The 14,305-nt window shown below is 34.7% G+C and overlaps 1 protein-coding gene across 1 annotated transcript in view; it reads right to left on the bottom strand.

Moving 5' to 3' along the window:
- Positions 1-14,305, bottom strand: part of stxbp6 (syntaxin binding protein 6 (amisyn)) — a 133,639-nt gene that overhangs the window by 8,901 nt on the left and 110,433 nt on the right. The window lies entirely within an intron of this gene.

Below are 14,305 nucleotides of genomic sequence, written 5' to 3'. Positions count from 1 at the left end.
AGAAACTGTGATCAGTTTGTTGAACCTCTGAAGTCCAGCAGATTCTGGTTCAACTTCCTATGCTTTCATTTCATTTCATGGCTTCTTTTTCTCCACACAAACTTGGCTATCAGTCAGATTTTTCATTTTATTTTTAAAGAACAAAGTATAAAGCTGCCAGGAACCTAAAATACAAACAAAAGAAACAGGTGTCTATGGCTGCTATTCTCAACCTTGCAGTTGCAGTTGCAGTTGCATCCTTTTTGAATGCGTATCCACGACAACGTGTCAATAAAGTTATATGTAATATTATATAGATATAAAAGAGGACGTTTAGCGGTTTGGTCTCATAACTTTGACCCTTTCACTGTATTTTCACTTATTGACAGTTTATTTAAACGTTTTGTTCAGTAAATGTCTTGTTCAGTGTTTGGTTGGACTAACAGACATTCCAAGGAGTCGCTGCTCAGTTTTCTGAGGTCAGTAACGAACATTTTGTTTTTGTTTTTTTGCTAGCCAAAACTAACATCCCAGTTAATGCTAAAGCTAATGCTAACATGAATTAGCAGCAGCTTCTCTCAGTCAGGTTGAGGTGTAGAGAGGCTGTAGTCAGTGATCAGATCCCTCTCCTCCTCCACAGTCCAAATATGGTCATGCTTCCTGTATCAGAAACAAGATGGCGACGAGTGTAACGCTGAACTCAAACCAATGGGTGACGTCACGGTTATTACGTCCATTATTTATATACAGTCTATGGTCAATAGGGTAAAACATCTACTGCTGCTCATGTGAACTGGCCGAAAAAAGTCACCTGAGAATTTCAATCTGTGGATCGTGACAAGTCATTTTAATTACAACACAGGGGCATCACAGCAGGGTTCACGTGTTGATGGCATATGCTGTCTTTTTGCTGGCATCATGTACAGTTTTCCAGCAGATGAAACTATCAAAAACCAGGAGGTTAGGAAAGATTTCCGGCACAATGTGTCCAATGTCCCTGCAGAGCATCAATTCTCTCTCCAGAACAGGAGAAAACACAACTGAGCTCTATTCAGTGGAGTCCCACAGCAAATAAAAGGGGAATGGAAAGAGGCATATATTTAATGTACACTAAAGGCTTTATTTAATTAACAAAGGCAAGGCTATTTGTTTTATTTATTGTTGTACAGGTGCCTGTATGTTCACTTGGGAAAATTGTGAGGAGTCGGTTTGAGGTCTTCTTTTAATAAAATACACTGTTGGAGCTCGGATAGCATTTGTGTTCTTTGTTGTTGACATTCAGGCTCTGTTAACAAAACATTGCACTGAGATAAATATTATGTATTATATTATACTATTATTAAAATAACCGGCTACAAACAGCTAGAATTGCTGCTTGGGAAATCTATTTTTTTTCTGCTATTTGTACTGACTGTCAAACATTTGCAGCATCATTTTAAACACAAAAAAGCACAAAAAGTCACGCATGTAAACGACAATATATTGAGTCCAGAAAAAAACTATCATGTCCATTTTTATGTATCAAACAATAAGTCGATATAGTAATTATTGTGACAGACCTAATCGTCATCTTTTTTTTTGCCATGTCGCCCAGCCCTAATTTATGATAGGTATTGATTTGCTGATGACCACCACAGCTACTCCAAGAAGGTAAAACCCATAAAAATACAGCCTACCTCACTTTAAAAGGGGTGCAAGCAAAAAAACAACCTGGTCTCACAGGAATCCGTGAAATAGCCACGGATTCGCTTAACTCAAAATCCGTGGAATAGCCACGGAATCACTCGAATTTCCGTGAAACTGACACGGATTTCGCTACAATGCAAGTTAATGACCATCATATCCCGTGGCTATTCCAACATACAAAGTGATTATGTACATTCATTGAGTGAAGATTTAGAAAATAAAACATATATTTCTCGCTAGAAATGTGATCAAAATCCATTTTTATGCAGAAACTAAGTCAAAATATAGATTTTTTTTCACTAAAAATGAGAGAACTGTCCGCCATGTTTTTTGTTCTGACCGCCGGGACCTTGAGAGTCACGTGACTTGGAACAAACCAATAGGAACAAATATCCATGGAATAGCCACGGGATATGACTGTCATTAACTTGCATTGTAGCGAAATCCGTGTCAGTTTCACGGAAATTTGAGTGATTCCGTGGCTATTCCACGGATTTTGAGTTAAGCGAATCCGTGGCTATTTCACGGATTCCTGTGAGACCAGGTTCCAAAAAAAGACACAAAATGACTAAAAAAAGACACAAAATGACCAAAAAAGACACAAAATGACTAAAAAAGACACAAAATAACAAAAAGTGATTCCGTGGCTATTCCACGGATTTTGAGTTAAGCAAATCCGTGGCTATTTCACGGATTCCTGTGGAGACCAGGTTCCAAAAAATAACAATAAAGAAAAGCAACTAAACACCCAGTGGAGAGATAAGATAGATTTGATTTTTCAAGCTCTATATCCTCGTATATACAGTAAACGAGTTTGAGGAGAAGCAGCAGACGGAACAGAGCTTGAAGGTTTACTGACTGTATTAAGACTTGACAAGCCCGATTCCATCTTCTCCCACAGGAAACTGTAATATAGACGGCGTATGTCCCGTGGCATGGAGGCAGGTAGGCTGAGTGACAGATAATTGGGACGGCTTGTCTTCAGCCCCAAAAGCAGCCGGCGAGGCCAGCTGGTGGCGTTCCTTCAGAGGAAGTTAACTTGATAAAGTCGAAGCGGTTTATGTAGACACGCCTGAGCTGCAGATGGATGTGTACATGTTGGTCCCTGTGGCTCGCCAACAATGGAAATGGAAACACATGCACATACACAAGGCCTTCCTAAGCTCAATGTTCCAGAGATTACAGAAAATGAATCACAGACTTCAGGCCACATAGCACATGACAAACACATCTGGACAGATGATGAAGTCAGCTTCACACCTGTCGGGATTCCTTTTTCATCCCGTCAAAGGTTTAATAATCTGTCCACAGCAGAAGAAGAAGAAACTCCACAGTCCACTATTACAGCTATTAGACATGAGCAAAGCCAGGTTTCTGTGTAATTATCATATACTACTAGGGTTGCAAAGGGGTGGATAATTCCCGGTATATCCAGAACCTTTCAATAGGAAGTTAAGCTGGGGAATTTTACACCACTTAAAACATGTTTAAATGTCATGTTTGTGTATTTTTTTCACCTATATGACCCAATGATAATTATTTTTTTATTCTGACTTACTGGATCAACATTTTGAACCAAAAAGAAACAAAGAAAAACCAACATAAATGTGATCTTGTGATTGTGTGTGATCCTGTCATCAACTCTGGTTTTTATTCTAGTGGGACTCTATTTTATTTGTGTCTTGTTTCACGTAACAGTTTTGGTCATTTGGTGTATTTTTTACTCATTTTTTGTCTTTTTTGGTAATTTTTGTGTCTTTTTTTTGGTAATTTTGGGTCTTTTGTTGTGTCTTTTTTGGTAATTTTGTGTCTTTTTTTAGTCATTTTGTGTCTTTTTTAGTCATTTTGTGTCTTTTTTGGTAATTTTGTGTCTTTTTTTAGTCATTTTGTGTCTTTTTTGGGTCATTTTGTGTCTTTTTTAGTCCTTTAGTCCAACATAAAATGTGATTTTGAATCTTTTTTTTTACTTTCAAAACTCTATCATTCTCAATTAAGAATTTGAAATGTTGCAAATGTGAACAAAGGTTGCAAATATAACATAGAAGAGGGTTCCATCCAGTTCTATCATTTTATACTAAATATGATAACAAAAAATGCTCATAAGAGTTTAATTTAAGAGCTGATATCTAGACATTTTCCATGGTTTTCTTGATAATGATTTTGGTTATAATCAAGAAAACCATGTTAAATATCTAGATATCAGCTCTTAAATTAAACTCTTATCAGCTATATTTGTTGTTATCATTATATTTGCCCAACCAAATGCACCTTTACTTGTACCAGGCATTAAAATGAACAAGAAATTAGAGAAAACAAAGGTCTAATTATCTAATTATGTAATGCATTGAAGTTCCCTGTTAAGGGCCAACCTTCAATTTTGTAAATTCCCTCTTTGTTTCTGTTTATTCCCATTAATTCCCATTGAAAGTTTCCGACTTTGAAAATTCCCGGAATTCTGCAACTCTATACACTACAAATGTTGATCCTGGTTTAAACAGGCCAACACACATTCCTGCTCTGCTTCTATTTGGAAAGAAACCCACACTGAGAAGCTTTAGTTCTTCACTAGAAAGGATAAGACCCTTTCACCTTCAGACAGATTCCTCTTAATCCTCTCCTCCTGCTCGGGAAAAGCCCAGAGAGTAACGCTCCCATCATCCTCACTGTAACTCCCACTCCCACTCCCACAGCCCTCCACACCATCCACTCACAGAGCATCTCCTTCATTTGTCTCAGCACAATTTCCCTTTCTCTGGTGCCTTTCTTTCTTCAGCGTGGGCTCCCCCAGTGGAGAATGTAATTACAGTAAGAGGCTGGGTGGAGACATGGTGGAGAGCTTATGAAAGGGCTGCAGCATCAGGAGCTGAATGGAAGACGTGTAGGAGTAGATTATGTTATGTCAGGGGTCTCAAACTCAAATTACCTGGGGGCCGCTGGAGGCAGTATCCAAATGACAACAAAAAAGACACAAAATTACAAAAAAAAAGACACAAAATTACAAAAAAAGAAACAAAATGATAGAAAAAACACTAAATTACTTAAAAAAGACACAAAGTGACCAAAAATACACAAAATTACTTTAAAAAAAAGACACAAAATGACCAAAAAAAGACACAAAATGATAGAAAAAACACTAAATTACTTAAAAAAGACACAAAGTGACCAAAAATACACAAATTACTTTAAAAAAAAGACACAAAATGACCAAAAAAAGACACAAAATGATAGAAAAAACACTAAATTACTTTAAAAAGACACAAAATGATCAAAAAGACACAAAATTACTAAAAAAAAAAGACACAAAATTACCCAAAATTATTAGAAAAAGACACAAAATTATTTAAAAAAAGACAAAATTATTTAAAAAAGACACCAAATTACCAAAAAAAGGACACAAAATTACCAAAAAAGACAAAATTATATCAAAAAACCCCACAAAATTACCCAAACAAAGACACAAAATGACATTACATAACATTTCCACCTCTTGCGGTAACAACAACACGGCAGATAATAAACGCTCCGGTAGCAGCTGCCTTTCTTTTTGTTAACATCGTCATATAAACAAGTGAAACGAAGCTCCAGCTGGAGCAATAAAGGGACCTTCTACACACAACACGGTAAAGAGACATTCATAAAAAACTCACATTAAAACTTTCATATCAAGGTGGGGACCACAAAATATCATCACCAGGGCCACAATTGGCCCGTGGGCCACGAGTTTGAGACCCATGTGTTATGTGGTGCCGTGAGTCTTAACTTAAAGTGGGAGCCGGTCAGCCATCACTGTTATCAGTGGAGATAACAGCAGCTCTTTTATGTTACTTGGGAGGCTTACTGCTATTATTGGAGTTTTATGGAGGTTATTTTTTGTTATGACACTGAAGTTACACTCAGGGTTCACATACACTTTAGCAGTGGTCAAATTCAAGCATTTTTCAATGTAAATTTTCAAGCTTTTCCAGTATTGTTTGTTTTATCTTTAACCCTTAATAGGGCACTCATTGAAATACTTGCAAATTCCAAATTTCAACCCTAGAGAATATCGGAGAATATTACATACTGCCAGAATGTGTAAAAAAGACAAAACATACAGACCCGGGGGAGGGGGGTAATATTTTGAGAAAAAAGTTACAAAATTAAAGTGGCAAATCTACGAGAAAAAAATGTGCAGATTTATGAGAAAGTTGTTTTTTCACACTTTTTTCTTGTAAATCTGCAAAAAAAAAAATTTGTGCAGATTTGCCATTTGAAATCTCTTAAATCTGTGACTTTTTTTCTTGTAGATTTGCCACATTAATCTAGTAAATTTGCAATGTATCGCCTGGTAAAGGGTTAACTGCATTTTAATGGTTTTAACTGTAAAGTGTCTTTGTGTACCCTGAAAAGCACTTTTTCCAAAAATCCAAGCACTTTTTAAACCTTGAAAATACATTTAAATTCAAGCATTTCCAAGGATTTCAAGCACCCGTACCAACCCTGTACACTGGTAATCAAAAAAAAAAAAACGGCTTTTTGTGATGTTTCTGTCAACTTGTACTGTTGGTCTTTCATGCTGTTTGGTTGCAGAAACACTGATTTAAAAAATAGATGCTGGTTGTATGAAGGTTTCGCAAAAACAAGCCTTGTTTTGTACTCCGGGTGTTAATAATTAACCATTAACCGATAGTAGGAATGTTGAATGATTAATACCATCAGTTGAAGTTTGTTGCACATAAAAGAAAAACGGGCCTCCGGTTGATGGACAGACTATCCCGAGGCCTCGTGGACAGCTAGTGGACGGCTAACAACTGTTTTCAACACAGAGGAACAGATAATTAAACACAGAACACATTCTGTGTCTGGTTCATTATTATGAAGTGCAGACAAGCCCTAAAAAGACACAGCTGTTCAAGGATGGATTACAATTTTCCTCTCGAAGGGGATAAAATCACATCGGGGCACAAATCAAAGCATATTTTAGGTGAAATGATTACACCACTATTCTTTTCAGTCATGCAACATTTGACTAATTGGACGTTTTAATCAATTAATTGTTCTTTTTTTGCTGGGGCAGAACTATTTAATATGTAAATACAGTTTGAATTACACTCTATTATCGGTTAATGGTTATTGAAAGACAAACAACAATATAACAAGTGATTCCGAATGTTTTTCAGTTGTAATGTTGATTAAAAAAGAGGCCAATCCATAATATAACATTATGTGTGAGAATGATATGATAACCTTATCTCCTGTACCAACCTCTTATTGTGTTTTACCTCTATAGTGAACTTTCTACAGATGTGAGTATGGGCTATTACAGTTTTTTGTAACTTAATTTGTTTTATTGTTATTATATTTTTGTTTATTTATTCATGTTTTCCTCATCTTTATTTTTTTAATTATTTTTTTATTATTATTATTATTACTGTTATCATTTTTTTTAAATTCATTTTTTTCTCCTTTTTTTAAATTAATTATTCTTTTTAAATCATTTTTTAAATATTTTTAATTATTACTATTATCCTCTTTCTTTAAAAAAGAAAGAAAGAAAGAAAGAGGCCAATCCTCGGACATCTATGCACTTTCTACGGATGTGAGTATGGGTTATTACTGTTTTTTGTAACTTAATTTGTTTTATTGTTATTATATTTTTGTTTATTTATTTATCTTTTCCTCATCTTTATTGTTTTCATTATTACTATTATTGTTGTTATAATTTTTTTCTTTTTTTATTCATTTTTTTCCTCCTTTTTCTTTTTTTTTTAATTTAATATAATTATTACTATTATCCTTTTTCTTCCCACTCTTGTCCATGGGGATTTTTTTTTTTTAATCTTTTCCTCATCTTTATTGTTTTTATTATTACTATTATTGTTGTTGTCATTTCTTTAATTCATTTTTTTCTCCTTTCTTTTTCTTTTAAAAAAAAATATTATAATTATTACTATTATCCTTTTTCTTCCCACTCTTGTCCATTGGGACTCTGAAATGTGGTACTTTGTTTGAAAATTTCAATAAATAAATTGTTTAAAAAAAAAGAAAAAAAGAATGAAAATAAAGAAATGGGACATCCATGATGGCACGCCTTTCTCAGCAATGCAAGAGGAATTTTGTTGTTTTATCCCGTGACATCATGACAAGTCGGGTCTTTTTTTAAACAATGGAGACTGAACAAAAAGTCAAGTTTTTTTTTTTTGGCAACAAAATCATCAACAGAATCGAAACTATGAGCAAAAACAAACATAACAAGGAAAGGGAGAGATCATTGGAAGGAACTCTTCCTTTTTCCAGTTGTGCTGTGAGCAGCAGATTATAGGCAGGGTAAAAAAAAAAAAGAAAATCTGATGGTTATCAAGAGGAACATGTCAGATACACTTCACCAGACACTGACAGCCGAGTCACATTTACTCTCAAAGCATATGGGAACGATTAGAAAAACAAACGCACCTACAAGATCCAAACAAACAGTAGATGCTGCAGAGCCTTTAGAACAGGATCTCAAGCTATAATTACCTGGGGGCCGCTGGAGGCAGGACCAAAATGACCAGAAAAAGATACAAAATTACTTAAAAAGGCACAAAATGACCAAAAAAATACACAAAATTACTAACAAAGACACAAATTTATTAGAACAATACACAAATTTATGAGAAAAATACACAAAATGACCAAAAAAGACACAACATCACCCCAAAAGACACAAAAATATGATGATGATAGAAAAAACACTAAATTACTTTTTTTAAAAACCCAAAATGACCAAAAAAGACACAAAATTACTTAAAAAAAGACAAAAAATGACAGAAAAAAAGACACAAAATTATTAGAAAAAGACACAAAATTACCAAAGAAGACACAGAATTATTAAAAAAGACAAAAAATGACCAAAAGAAACACAAAATGACCAAAAAAAGACACAAAATTACCAAAAAAGACACAAAATTACTAAAAAAGACACAAAATTACCAAAAAAAGACGAAATCACCAAAAAAAGACACAAAATCACCCCCAAAAAGACACAAAATGATTAGAAAAAGACACAAAATTACCAAAAAAAGACACAAAATTACTTTTAAAAAAAAAGACACAAAATGACAGAAAAAAACTAAATTACTTAAAAAATACACAAAATTACTAAAAAAAGACACAAAATTATTAGAAAAAGACACAAAATTACCGAAAAAGACACAAAATGTATGTATATAATAAACGCTCTGGTAGCAGCTGCTTTTCTTTTTTTGTTGACGTCGTCATAGAAACAAGTGAAACAAAGCTCCAGCTGGAGCAATAAAGGGACCTTCCACACACAACACGGTAAAGTGCCATTCATATAAAACTCACATTAAACTTTCATATCAAGGTGAGGGCCACAAAATACCGTCACGAGTTTGAGACCCCTGCTTTAGTACATAATACTTTAGTAAAATATAATCATATTATCAGTGTGGCAGCTTTAGTGCTGTAGGGAGAATATGTGTGGGTGAGACGGTCTTTCAATCATTTCTTTTAAGTATTAGCGAGCACATACACTTATCTGCACTTCAACAAGTTCCATCAAAAATTCTCCTTATTCCCCTGATATTAGCAGAAGGCTTCAGGCTGCTGATATTCATCCAAAGAAACTGATGAAGCGTTCTGTCAAGGATTTCTGTAAGTGATCCCCCCACTCAGAGCTGAACCTGCATATCTACAGCCTCTCCACTCTCAAGGGCTCAGTAATTGCTGTTATTTTCAACTTGAGACTTTATTTTTCATCTTCACACTAATGCAGTCAATACAATGTCAATTTTTTTGGCAGATAGTTGATTTTAAATTAGTTTGTCAAAGTCCAAGGTCTTTAAATGTTTGTTTTCTCAGTCAAAAAACATTCACTTTTTATGAAATAACACAGAGAAAAGCAGAAAAATCTCCATATCTGAGAGGCTGGAAACAACATTTTTGCATTAAAATGACTATAAAAAATGAACTGATAATCAAAATAATTGCCTTTTTTTTCTGTCACTTGACTCATCGATTAGTCGACTAATTCTTGACTTTCACTTTTGACGCTTAAAGTGCATTTTGTTGTTGATACTTTTGTACTTTTAAATTAGTTTGTCAAAGTCCAAGGTGATGTCTTTAAATGTTTGTTTTGTCAGTCCAAAAACACATTCACTTTTTATGAAATAACACAGAGAAAAGAGGCAGAAAATCTCCATATCTGAGAGGCTGGAAACAACATTTTTGCATTAAAATGACCATAAAAATTAACTGATAATCAAAATAATTGCAGTTTATTTTTCTGTCACTTGATTAATCGATTAGTCGACTATTTCTTGCAGCTCTAATAAATACACAATCTTGTCAAATGTTGCTGTTCCAATGTGTTAAATATTAATATTGTCAACCTAAATGAGCCAAATCACCTTTTTCCTGCTTCAAGAATATATGAAAAAACTGCAATTTTCTGATTTATTCCACCAGAACTGCAACTATATTACCGATTTGAGTGTAACTGTGATACAATAAAGTCATTTAAATTACCCTCAAATATATGGATGTTTATTTTGCTCGCTGTGTACAACAGCGGTACTTTCTGTGAAGTGGAGCTATAAAAGTTTAAAATAAATAGATGACAAGAGTGAGCACTATAAATCATCATAATGGCATTAAGGCTGAAAAAATAAGAAAAAATATGCTTCCTTTAATCCTCCTGTGGTTTTCTTATTTAACAAGATTAAACAAGGAAGAAAAGGAACCAAATCCGAGGAAAACCACAAGTTTTACAAGCTTTTTTATCTATAATTCATAGAGTTATTGTTGCTATTTTCCATTATAAGATTCAGTTTTCCATACAAGAAAAACTAGGAAGGCAAGCCTACAATAAATAAATCAGAGGCTTAAAGTGACGATGCTCCTATTTGACAATTTAAAAAAAGATTATACATAAAATAATGATGTATAAAAAAGGAAGAATAGGAACCAAATCCTAGAAAAACCACAGGTTTTACAAGCTTTTTATCTATAATTCACAGAGTTATTGTTGCTATTTTCCATTATAAGATTCAGTTTTCCATACAAGGAAAACTAGGAAGGCAAGTCTACAATAATTAAATCAAAGTCGTAAATTGCTGATGCTCCTATTTGACAATTTAAGAAAAGATTATGCATGAAATAATGATGTATAAAATGAAAGGGCTAATGTAATGGACATCATAAGGGCCTAAAGACGCAGCTCTGCAGCTCCTGCAGCAGATAAAACCCCCCGCTGCAGTTTCATTCATGCAAATCTTGACATTATCCGCAGCAGCATAATGAAACTTTAGCAGAGGTTCAACCAGGAAGGGCGACTCCCCCCGGCAACCCTGACAGACTCCCATTATTCCTCTACTGCCTTTTATCCAATCACTTCTCTCCACATCCTCCTGCAGTTATTCCATTTACAGTCATTCTCTCTTTCCTTTATTCCAATGGACACTAAATTACTTAATAAAGACACAAAATTACTAAAAAAAAACACACAAAATGACCAAAAAAATACACAAAATTACTAAAAAAAGACACAAAATTACCAAAAAAAGACACATCAAAAACCATCAAAAACTCTCCTTATTCCCCCGATATTACCAGAAGGCTTCAGGCTGCTGATATTCTCTCTTTCCTTTCTTCCCATGGACATTCCTAAACATTTCAAACAGGGTAGTTCTCTCTTTCTCTTCCAAAAGCATGAAGCCATCTATAGATTTTCCTTATTTTCCACTACCACTCCCTCTCTGTAAAATATATATACTGTATATATACCCTACTGTATATGCCATTTATATCATTATATTATTATCTTCTCCTCCTCCTCCTCACCACTGACCATCCAGGACTGTTTTAGCGTCAGCAGTCACAGACTCTCTTCATTCCGACCACCATGAACTTAATTACACTATAACTCAATTGCTAATGTTGAATGTGTGATCTGGTGCTGAGGTTCAGGACAAACGATCCCATTACAAACAGTAATTATGCCATTATTCTGTATTATCGTGTTGGTGCCTCCTGCTTGTACATCAGGGGAGAGAATCACAGTCACTCTTGATTCAACTCTCACGATATAATGTCCATGATCAGTGTTGGAATGTAACTAAGTACATTTACTCGAGCATTTCACATTTTTTTAACTTTATACTTCTACTCCAATACATTTGAGGCAACTATTGTACTTTTTACTCCGCTACATTTAGCTACTGGCTTTAGTTACTTTTCAGAACAGGATTTAACCCAAAAAACGTGATTAATTTTTAATGATTAGACATGTTTGTTTTGTGTTATGATTGTTTTAACTATGCAACCTAAGCAATGGCACTTATTTTGTCCTACCCCCGCCCCCCATTGTACATATGTATGTATGTATGTATGTATACTTTTTCTTCTGTTTTTAGCTGTTTTTTCCTTTTTTATCCTTTTTTATAATTAGACTGTTATGCTTTTAACTTGTAGCACTTTGAGATTTCCTCGAATGTAAAGTGCAATACAAATAAAATGTATTATTATTATTTATTTGTTCTACAGATACTCACATTTACTTTGCAGTGAGGTTGATGTGAAGCCTGAATGGCTCCTTTAACCCCTTAGTTAACCTCACAGTAAAGCAAGGAGATCACTGACATTATTTCATGAGTGGAAGGTTTCTGGCCTTTAGTTTAGTCACCGTCATGGAGGTTAAAAAGCCACAAACGCAGTCAAACTTGGAACATTGTGAACTGAATGTACCAAAGAGAAACAGCTACTACACTGTAAAAAAAAATCTGTTTAATTCACAGTAAAATTGGCAGCTGTGGTTGCCAGAACTTCACTGTAAAAATTACAGTGAGCGTATGTAAGTGTAAGTATCAGCAAAAACTGTAATTTAAACTGGATAATCCCATTACTTTTTGGATAATTGTTTCATCATGGTATTTCTCCATTAATTTGACATGAAAATGTTATATTTTTACAGCAAAAATGTGTGTTTTTACATTTTATGACAGTAGAATTTAAAGTTTTATTCTATTCTTTGATTTACAGTAATTAAAACTATCTACTACGGTGATGTACAATGTTTAATTTTACAACCTGTTTCTAATGCAATTTGACAGTGTTTTACTGTAATTTCTACAAACATTTTTTACAGTGTAGGTATTCATGAAGAGCCCTTTGTCTGAGGCTTTAATCAGCAGATAAATGTCAGCATCACACAACGCATTAACCAGCCATCATCTCCATCTTTACAGTCTTCAGCTTAAATGTTAATCTGTGAAATGTTTTACAAAAAGTACAGAACAGTGAGGAACCATTAGAGGTGAGGCTCTCCATCATTGAGCCGTCCTCACATGTCAGACTGTGATTTACCTCAGTAAAGTATTAGTCAGAGGCTCTGCACACAGTGAGACAGAGAGGGGCAAGGACATGAACATAACTCACATAACCTTTACACTTAAAATCCCTTTCAGCATGAAGTCACGGCCCACAGTGATGACACAAACCAGGGACACTCTGACTTTGTGTTCACTGAGAGAATAGAGAGGATAACTACAGAGGATCTCTTAAAATGACAACACAGAGTTCTCTAAAGAGCCGATAGCAGTGCCTGAAGTTTAGGGAGCAGGGACAGGCTTTACTATATGACACAGTTACCCATTTTATGATCTAATAGTACTAAGTTTTTTTTTTAAATATTCGTTTGCTGCAAGATAATGTGGTGTCTTTGGGACTTAGACAGGCCTCCACATGGTCTCATTTTAAATATCTTCTTAAAACCTCTTCTCGTTGGTTTTTTAACACCACGTAGAGTGTTGATTTTATGTTTTTATTTGTAAACCAAGGTTATAATAGTTTTGGATTTTTTATTCTTTTTTTTGTTTTCAAATTCAGTTAGTTTTAATTCATTTTTAGAGTGAGTTTTCTAGTTTTAATTCGTTTTTCTTTTTTCTTTTGGGAAATGCTTTAGTTTGTATTAGTTTTAGTGTTAGTTTTAGTTTTTTTGTAATGGGGTATTTTTTGGCGCCAGACTCCAAAAAGTCACAATAAATGTTGCCTTTATTAGGGCCACGGGGCAATCACACAGAGCACTGAGAGAAAAAATTGTCAAAAAATAAATTTGAAAACTGCGCTCCAGGCCGCAAATTTCACTCTACAGAAGTAATTTATACATTGAAACGTAGGAAAATTTGTCTTCTCACTCACAATCCTGTGGTAAAGCTGTCAGAGTTATAGTTTGGGCGTAGGACGCACAGATGTGCCATCAACACGCACCAACAGCCTCATTGGCTCCCATATTAAAAACGCAGGGAGACTTCTGGAGAAAAGCATATTTAACAGTTTTTCAGATCGCTCTTACAAAGCTATTTCTTCATTTTTCTTCACAAAAAACATATGTAGACGTTCAGGAAGAACTCAGGACGCTCAAAGTGAGGTCGGATCAATGATAGGTATTATGGTTTTGCCAAAAATGCTTTCTGTTCGAGGCCAGAAATTCCAGTCTGTCCACCTTTGGCTGCTGTCACTGTTCCGGGACATTCTACAGTGGCAGTTAATACTGAAAACTCTGAAGAATCTCATCATAGTGTACACACACCGGCAGTAGCCCCCGTGGCCCTTTCAGAATTTCCCCAGAGGAAATTTTCTAGTTTCCTTTGTCTGATCCATC

This window comes from Centropristis striata, chromosome 16 (genome assembly GCF_030273125.1).
Source record: "Centropristis striata isolate RG_2023a ecotype Rhode Island chromosome 16, C.striata_1.0, whole genome shotgun sequence".
Classification (NCBI taxonomy): Eukaryota; Metazoa; Chordata; class Actinopteri; order Perciformes; family Serranidae; genus Centropristis; species Centropristis striata.
The sequence above is the reverse complement of the archived record's forward strand: the minus strand, read 5'-3'. Positions and strand labels throughout refer to the sequence as shown.